Genomic DNA, 10599 nt, shown 5'->3' with positions numbered 1-10599 from the left:
ATTAGACAAGGTAGTTACATTTGACTAACAAAATTATCTGTTAGGGAATTCATATAACGATTTCAAAATATCTGCATTCATCCAATTATTAAAAAGGGCAACAAACAAGTTGGGCATTGCATGTGTAACCTTCAAAATGTATGTTGTTGTTTTTGACGTACAGTAATATGTTGTCGCTTCTTTTCATATTCAAAGACTGAAAACCGTTCCCCAGCAACTGTAAAAGAAAAAAAATCATTTGCTGTAGGCAGAGCCAGCAGCATGAGTCAGGCTGTTGATTCCCTTGTACAACAACCATTTTTTAATGTCTCTAACAATAGCACCATTTCTCAGTGACCTCAGTTGTTCACTGATCTTCTGCCTCCCTCTTGTCTCTCTCTCTTGTTTTTGACTGCTCACCAGAGGGTAATCATGTAAATGACTCTTGCCTCTCATTCTGGGTCACTTCTCCTGGGAGGGGATCGCAGGAACCACCTTCACGATATGACTCACCTCTACACCAGCTCAGGTACAAGTGAGGCTACCCCACTGTTGTTCTACGTTGGTGTGTGGATTGTGCATTTATTCATCACTCTGGCTTACACACACTTCAAGTGCTTGGGCCGCTACATACAGTGCATGCATCCATGCAGGGAAAGTGTGTTAAACGCAGTCTCACGTCTTATAGAGCGATCTCCTGTCTTCATTTTTTTGTATACGAATACTTTTCTCTGCCAAAAACTGCTTTGTCACTTGTTTCATGACCTACACTGAATGTAACTTGATTGCAGGTGCAACAGACCATTGTGTTGTTAAATGAGTTGTGACCTGTCTCACAATCGCTTTCTTTATCTCTCACTCCTTCTCACAGGCGCGCTCCATCCTGGACTGCTTGCTGTGAGTCCTTATGCTCAGGTTGGCTGGTCTGCCATAAAGACTTCATTTTCAAAAGGTTTGCCACTGTGATAAATCAGTGATCACATACTCATCCGCACACATACACACACACACACTGTCAAACTGTCTGTGCTGACAAATAATGAGATTGAATTGAATCGTAAATGGGCACAGACAGAGGGATGTAGTAGAAAGTAGTGGAAAACTGGATAGATTTTTGCTTGATAGATAGATATTCAACCTGCAAAAGTGGATTTACTCTTCTTTGGCCTCCAATTCTCGTCCAATCCCCCATCACTACACATCCCTCATCTCCTCATTCACTCTGTCGCTCTCTATTTGTCTCCCTATCTTGTTTGTACTCATTCTTCTCCAGCACTTTTCCAGCACACTAATACACAACAACAGGGAACACAAGTTCAGTTCCCATCTGCAGGAACCTCAGTGACTGCTAATAACCAATAGTCTGCTAACTGAGAGATTGACTCAAAGGGCTCTAAAGTTGGTTGGGGCATATGAACTAAATTTAATTACTACTAACTTGTTAATCTTACCATATAAAAAGCTGACAGTGAAATGATACACAGAGAGTTCAGTGGAATGTGCTTTTCTAATCACAGCTAAGGAAAGGCGTGCAGTAAGGAAAAAAAAGCCTCTCCTTGCAATTTTATTTTTGACTCTAGAACAGGATGGCCACATCTGAGATAGAAACACACAATGCAGTCTTTCAAAAAAGGCCAGAACAAGCAACTTAGAATGCACCAAAATGCTAAGCACTTACTGAATGAACAACACATTGTCACTCCCAATGTGTCAAATATGTTGCTTGCACATTGGCCCTGCACGTCAAACTATGACACTCTAGGGAATTGTGTGTCACTTGTTACATTCATTGTGTCTTTTCAAAATAGATTTTTTTTCAGTAAATTTTGACAGTGTCCATTTTGACAGCAACAAAAGCATGTGGTTAGGTTTAGACAAACAATTATTTTACATAAAACAAGTATATTTGTTTCTAACATAATGTTTCATCAAGAGACATATGTCACTTGTATTCTAACCTACTAGCACATTACTATGTTGTCAAAATAATTCAGCTGACAGTGGTTTTACATGGGACGCAAACAGTGGTCTCCCGGTTGAAAGTCCGGTGTCTGTTTGACCTATCCTCCTCCCCCGACTTTGTGGACTTTGTTCTTTCTAACTGCATTTGCTCAGAGCCTCAAAAATACTGCTGCCTTATGTGTCTTATATTGTCATTAAAAGGTCCTCAGTGCATCAGTATCTGACACAGAGGTCCACGCAATCATGATTATAAATGATAATTTAACATGAATACTCATTGGGGGGAGGGTAGGACACAGGAAAGGGTTCACTTGATTTACAAAATAAAAATAATTAAAATGCGGTTAATTGCACAGCCCTACTGCATTATTTGACAAGTTAAGAGTGAGACCAGGTTAGAATCAAATATGTTCTTTGTAAGACCAGGTTGGAATTATTTGTAATCTGTCAATGTATACTATATGACTTAAAAGTTTGGAATCACCAGTTATATTTATGTTTTTCTCCTTTCCCTCAATATTGGCTTTTTTAATATGGCCCCAAAATTAGAATATCTAAATTATTAAAATTTTAATTTAGTCAATCTCCCTAGTGTTGCATGACAAGGGAGAATACTGTTGAAACAACTTGTGCCTGGAAATGTGCTCCAGCTCTTTTTTGGGATGATTCACAAGAGTTTCCTGAATTTGCTCTTAGAGCAGTTGGAGAGGAACGTCTGAAGCACCTGGCAGAGCAAAATCTGCTGGCTCCATAGCACCACTCTGGATGAGCAGATGAAAATGGATGGATTGACATTTTTTTAATATGTCACCCTTGATCATTGTTTTTTTTTTAACAACAAGTATGTTCAAAGTATGTTCATCTGATACTTGTTATCCAACTTCAACAGCCCCAACCCAACCCTCTGCTAAAGCAACAGCTGCTAATTCCTGCTTGCTAAATGTATCGTTGTCCATTTGACAATTAGACAGGAACTTGTTTCTATTTATATCTGTACATGTTTTGATGCTAAGTTTCCAGTTTATTTTTTTTTAATGACTGGCAATTTCTTTTAATCTTATTTAACTGTTGCTCAGAGGAATCTTTGTCTCTGTCTTTTTCTGTTGTCAGTCTGGCTGAAGCACTCTACAGTGTTTTGTTCTGCATACACAAAACGTCACTTTGTTTGGCAAACCCTGAACATAAAATAAAGAGGACTTTCTCCAGCCTAAAAGCATGAAAGATCTTTCAGTATGAAGTAGGACTCTCAGCCATCTGACTGTGCCCAATCAAGCTTTTATGGCAGGCGATTCCAAACTTTTGAACGGTAGTTGACATAATATCTCTCATTATTTCAGTCAGTGTAACTTTGTGGTGAAATGCCCAGTGAAATATTAAAGTCCTAATTATATAAAGAAATGTTACACCAGTAATGACATGGAGTTTGAATTACATGAACCAGTCTAAGCTGATGCTGTATTCAAACTATAATCACTTTAGTGGTTATGGTTTGGTTAAATTGGCGTTCTCCTCCTCAGAGAACCTGTCCCACTGCCTGCATGCATCAGTATGCAATGAGTGGGCGGCTGTCAACACGGAACATTCAGACCAGCCCAGCGTTGAGAGTAGGCGTGTATTTCTGACTATTAGCCTAAGCTCCTTATGTCTGCCTTGTAAACTCAAGTGTTTCTGCTTTCCTCACGACTTTGCAGAGACAATAGATGATGCAAATACAGTAAGAAAACTTTGCAGGTCTTGTTGTCATCAAATCTGTATTTCATGTTAAAAAAAAAATACTTTGCTGCATCACCAAAGGTGCATTACAGTGGTAGTTACATCTTTGACTGTTTTTGGCTCAGTATGAATATCAGTCAGAGCTATCTGTGTTTTAGTGATGTGGGAAAGCTTCATGAACAAGATGTGGTAAGAGTCTATCTCATTTCCATAATTTCTGTGCCCCTGTGTCCCTGATACCTTGATAAATGAAAATGAACACAAACAATTAACAGCCACAGTACAGCCTTAAAAATCAACCACATGAAAGTATCAAAAAACAGATTAAAGACTTCATAATAGTGTCTATTAAAGGACTTGAATTATAATCCACATCTCAGGTATTCAGCATCAAAGAGTATGCTATGTCAAACAATTAGTGAGATCTTGTCTAGTCGTGAATCAGAACACTTACTGCAAGATTCACAAGTTACACTAATGATGTCCATGAGGGCCTTCTCATGAACGTTTCTGTTTTCTGACATATGCCTTTAATTAAAGTCAACATCAACAACAAAGACAAAGTCAGCCGAAGAGCATTTATCACTTATTTAATATTACGCATTTAATCAGTGTGTTATACATACTGTCTTCCAGTGCTGACACTAAACCTGGATAGTTATGTTCATTACTGTGTTCTGTGCAATTGTGTCCAGGGAGATTATGCTAGCTCTTTCTGCTAATATAAGATGACACCCACACTCCAAGCCGCTCATATTACTGTATGAGTCATATTGTCCTTGCTATTTCGGTCTCAGCAGTGTGGTTGTGTATATGTGTGTGTGTCTTTATGTGTGTGCATGCAGAAAAAAGGTTGCACTTTAGAATATTTAGCTTCAATTTATTCTATGTCTTCTTAGAAAGCATCTCAATCATCTCCATATTTCAACATGTAGGAAAGTACAGAGTACATTTCATCAACCTAATCAGATTTTGAGAGAAAAAAAATCAACAGGGCTGATTGGATCTGTCTGTACAACGCCTTCAGATGCTGCTAACACCACACATTAAACATTTCAATGTTAGCTGCTTGAGTCTTTTGCATTTTCAGCAATTTTACCCATAATATAATGATATTAATAATAATCTACTGACTTCGTAGTATCAGAAGTTAGAGATTTCAACAGCACATTTTAGCTGATGTCCTAAATAGGACTTTGCAAGCAAAATCAGTTAAAAAAGAGAGATTCATGTAGAAAAGGAAAGAGGGAATTCACCATGCTTAAAATGCATAGCAGAAGTAGTGTTAAATATTTCAAGTGTCATATTTACTTCTGCTCATGCCTGCTCATGGACTATAAACATCCTGTAAAGCCAAAGTATTTGCATATTTTTGAAATAAAAATCTGGATCTTATATCTTGACTGCTCACCCGTGTTACACACAAAAACTTTGTTACTTTATGTACATACAGGTCCACATTTCTGCTGTCGCCATGTTGTTTTTTGGAGCCAAAAGTGACTATATTTGGGTGAGAGGCTGGAGGTGTGGAGATGCGAGGGGTGGATATCCACAGACAGCCTGTCACTCAAAGCACCCCACCCATAACTTTAAGCCTTAATAAATGTAAATGGGTAAGTTACATAAAATTTCACACCCCACCCTGTACAGTTGTCATGAATGGAAAAATTGGTTCTAGAGATATTTTTTGTTTGTTTGTTTGTTTTGTTGAAACCAGCCTCAAGTGGACATTTGAGGAAGTGCAGTTTTTGACACTTCTGTGTTGGCTTCATTAATCAGCCCTGGAGTTTGCCAGTTGACACAGACATAAACACACAGGAACAGTACATGCAAATAATTTCCTTGTTTGAACACTGTTTGCCATCAGTGAGCTGCAGTTCCTGAGATCTTGTTTCTATGTGCTTTGCAGGTTAAAAATGAAAAGAGAAAAAAAGAGATGCGGAGCAGATTGACAAACAGTAAGATGTAGAGAGAGAAACAGAGAGGAAAGTGAAAATAGGGAGAAATGTGTGCGTGTAGGAGAAAGAAGGATGGATAATCACAAAGTTCAAGGTAAAAATAGAAAAAGCATAGAAAAATTAAAGGAAAGTAAAAGAGAAACATTGGAGATTTAATGAAGATCATGCCAAAGATTAGAACAAAGTATAAGAAATAATGAAAAAGGCACTGGAGCCATTAACCCAACAGTATGTTGTGGTACACACTGAAAGACTGATTAACAAGACAGAGAAGAGAAGTCCCACCACTTATGGATATGAGAATGATAAAGGACATTGGAGATAAATGGTGTACTCTCTTAATGTGCTAACCCAAGTAGAACAAATTAATGTATGAGTACATGAATGTGTGTATATGCAAGGGAGAAGAAAAGTAAATGATTAAAAAGGACCAAAAAAAGAGGTTAGGGCAAGGGGTGACTCAGTTAGAGGTGTTTTGCGGAAAAATAAAAGACTGACTCAATGGGGGCAATTATACTAAGGCAAAAGTGCTGATGTTCTCTGCTTTGCTTCCTAAAATATGTGTCCTCAATTGTCATCTGTGAGAAAATGTGTGTGATTTTGTGTGTGAGTGTGTGTCAGAGAGGACATTAATTATGACAGAGTTAGGTGACATTGTGAAAAGAGGATCCTGAAGCTGCTCAGCTGGTCAGAGATCAGCTTCTATGCTCTCATTTCATCTCTTATGTTTCTGCCATGTCACTTGCATTCATTTACCAGTCAGCTACGCAAAAATAATCTTTGCTCAACCATCTTTTACTCTACCGCCTAGTCACTGACATCACATCATAGCCAGCCCACCACTGAGTCTGCCAGTTTGTCATCTAGTCCGTCAGTCAATTTGTCAATTTTTCCATCTATCCTTCTGTCTGTTTGGCTCATACAGAATTGCAACAAAGCAGAAAGAGCACGGTAATCCACGCAATCTACTGGTAAAGTGCTGGCAAAGTGCTGGGGCTCAAATTGCCATTTACTTTCATAGTCCCCACAGATTGGGTTTTTAGCCTTGTGTTCAAGAGTGCAAGAGCTGGAAGAGTGCTTGGAATGGAAAAGCAATCACTGGCTATCATGACTGTAGTAAGTATAATAGTGACAGGGAACCAAATGCTGCAGTGGATTTCCCAAGCCAAATTCACAAAGGTTCTCCACATATTGATTTAAGGCACTGATAAATGTCACTTATCATATGTTGTATGGCTTTGATGGCAGTGTAAGCCAGTCTTAGTTAAAGCTTCACCTTACCCAGTCCACACCTGCGGTGTAGAGCCCCAGGATGCAACTTTGTCATCAAAAACAAGGGAGAAATGATACGATGAATACCAGAAATACTGATATTCAGTGGGCACCATGAACCATGAACTACAAGACTTATACTTCAAATCCTTATCCTGTAGCAACCGTGATGACAGACCAACAGGCCGACAAGCTTGAAATAATGTTAGTCAGTGATGCAATGTTGGACTCTATTTTAAAATTGTTTTTAAATGCTTTGTACCTTTTTTCACAGCAGACATTTTGATTTGTCAGGGTAGGATAGGCACAGGTATTAGTATTAAAATTAACAATGGCTCCTGACAAATATGTTATAGACATTAATGTTCGTTGAATACGCCAATGTGCACCACTGTTGGTTGCTTGGTGAATGTGTAACTATTTACCTGTAGGTAATTCAGCTATCAGCTAACATAAGTGATGGTTGATACATTAGAACTCACAAATCATCCATTTCCACCAAAAATGCTACCCCAAGTTCTACCCCAACGTGAGGATGTGATGACATTAATGTTACCTTTTCATGTATGTCCTGACTGAGCAACAAGTTGCTCAATATACCCTCTCATTATATGTTATAACAACCTTCTTTTGCAGGTACTGACTTCAAAAAAAAGAAATTTACAAAAAGTGCTTCTAATTGCTTCCACCATCCACATTAATTTAATAGATATTCTACTAAGTAGTTTATAAAAAAAAATAATGACAATTGTTGTATAATGAGAAAATATTCAGCCTCTTATTGAATTTAATTTCATTGTACTGTATGTCATAGGAGTTTAAGTAAAGTGAAACAAGAATGTCAGATCAAGAAAAGTTCGGTGTATTTTTTAATATAATTAAGTATACGTTTTCTCATACAGGAAAAACAAACATATTATAATGTTGTGCTTACATTATAGTTGCACAATAAGAAAAATATAGTAGATGTGCATAGACTATGAGCCAATGCCATGCACTCTGAAAATAGGCCATTTTCATGAGAAAAATAAAGGCAGAAAGAGTCACAACTGTGTAAAGGACAAGAAAAGCAGATAGAAAAAAGGAGCACTACAACTGATATACAAGAGCAAGAGACAGCACCAGAGCGGTGGAGAAAGAGAGGATTTGGCATCTAATAGTGTGAAGTTGTGACTCTTGGCACCACCCAAACACTAACTGCATGTGGGAATGGTAAGTGTGGGGGGTGTCCTAAGGGTGGGCCCTAGGTAGGCCCGGGTCAGTGCTCTCATTTCCCATTGGAGGAGAAAATGTATACTTCCTGCCAGTAGCGAGTATTGCTCAGGGCGATGACGGTGTTCAGGGACTGGAGTGACTTACGCTGCTATATGCAGCAGTTTTCAAGTTTCTGTGTGTGAGCATCTGTGTGTATATGTACTGTGTGCGTGGAGGCTTTGAAGGTGAAACAATAGGTAGACGTAAAACTTAGCAGATTTCTTTCACTGCAGCATGACACTTGACAGTCCCATTAAACCAGAACCAAATGCATGACTGTACTGTATGCAGATCTTTTTTAAAAGACTAGAAGGTGAAAAAAGGTAAATAAAGGTGTTTTAACTGATTTAACTATGATTTAGTCTAATTTCACAGGGAAAACAAAGCAAAAGTAAACCTCATTGTATCAGCAGTGTTACTTTTTTAACACTGGTTATGAAAAAAATGGCCCAAAATGACATTGTGGATTGGGAAGCCAACCATATTTTATGTCGGTCAAAGGTGCTTTTCTCTGTAGCTACTTTTTTTTTTTTTAGAAAGTTGTAAGTGTTCTCGAATTGTTTTCTCTTCCATATGCATGCAGCAAAAAAAGACTGAATTCAATCACATCACTGACCTTTGGCTGTTAAATGTTTGGAATTGCTGCAACATCTATTGCACAGTTGGGTCTTTAAGCCAAGCAATATGGTCGAGGTACAAACACCAAGTCAATAGTTTCCATAATGCATGACTTTCCAACTATGCTATTGATTAAATTGCCAACTTTTAACTAGGGACCTGTTTAAAAATCTGTAATATGTTCTCTGCCGTATTTTTTATGTATTAACTCTAATTTGTTGAAAATTAGTCCACATGCACCAGCTGTTTAAAATCATTAATACCCTTGAGGAAGCCCTGGCCAATAAACACAGACATATTCAGAGAACCTGGTTTGGTATTTTTGACCTAAAACAATACATTATTATTAATGGCTTTTATAGCATGTTTGAACAAATGCATTATCAATATATATTTTAAATGTTTACCAGCATAACAGCAGCACTAAAATGATGCGCTCAAACATTGCTTTTCAGGTTCTGCCAAATCCCCCATTATATCTCTTTCTGCTTTGTTATTATCAGATAATACATTCATAAATGCTTACATACAAATGCTGGCACGCTCGCAGACACATTATTTTTCTCTAGAACCCAAATACTGTATGCAGAGCTGCCTGCAGATTTACACATTTGCTGTAACAGAGCATACAAAAAAGCACAAACACAAAGGCATTCCCACACAGACACACATTACATCAGTACAAACACTGACAAACATTTGCCCTTGTATGACACCTGAAGCACTTAATCTCTTCAGTGTGTAAAAGCAGACAGTCTTTGTAATTCAATATGCTACAACAGAGTGACAGTGTAGGCATCACAAGAAAGATTCCAGCAATAGCTGATGTCTTTGATTCTCCACGTTTGACCTTTGTGTTTCTTTTACGGTCTAATTATTGTTATTGAGTCCTTCTGTAACCTTAAAGGCACAATTCGTGATTCAAATATAAAACCACCTGTGAAATGTGACCTATCACTCCAAGATTGAAATGGTTAGCATTCATCCATTTATTTCAGACTACTTCAGCCACAAATGTTCTTCTCTAACAGCACACTAGTTGTACAAACTAATTTCTACATCCCCACAAACTGATGACTTTGTCAGATCACCTTTTCAATTACTGCTCCCAGACCAAATGTTAGCCCAGGATTGCCAGGTCAGGGGAGAGCGAATCCCGCTATTCTGATACAGCTGACTGGACTGGTCTCCTGGCTAACCTCACCAGCCCCATCAATGGCGAGATGGGAGCACAGCCACAGGGATTTGCTGCTGCTTTCATCTCACATAAATATGTGCCCACAAAGTGGAAGCAAGGCCAACAATGCCTCAAATGCACCATGTGGATGATGTGCATGATAGCACTTGTAACTTCGGCATCCATTGGCCAGATGGTGGGACAGATCTTCCTGAAATCACTCAGGGGCCAGTTTATAGGTAAACCCAGTTTAAACGAGTGAAGTCTAATACAACAGATCATTAGATCATTAAATTCAGTTTTTGTTCAAATTGCAACATGTCAAGTCTGTGATCACTTTGGAGGATGTAGTTTGAGCTGCTTTTCACCTGCACAGAGAGGTGTTTCTGCAGATGTCCTGGATATATTTTCGAACTAGGCCTCATCCCAGTTCAAAAGGGGCCTACCAATTCAAGACCTTATTTACAAAAAAAGCATGTTTAGCCAGTTACTCCCCATTTGCATTCATTAAAGTTTTCTCATGGAATACGTAAATATATGATGGTGGGTTGTTTTCCAATCTATATTTACTCGTGATTGGGATAATTCATGACATGATTTGTGTTGTCCATTGCTTTGAGTCCTTCTTTAAGGTAGTAGTTATGGATGAGTGACACAGAATAATGG

The sequence above is a fragment of the Plectropomus leopardus genome, chromosome 6 (assembly GCF_026936395.1).
Source record: "Plectropomus leopardus strain MGB_pleo_1.0 chromosome 6, ASM2693639v1, whole genome shotgun sequence".
Taxonomy (NCBI): Eukaryota; Metazoa; Chordata; class Actinopteri; order Perciformes; family Serranidae; genus Plectropomus; species Plectropomus leopardus.
Note: the sequence above shows the minus strand (reverse complement) of the source record.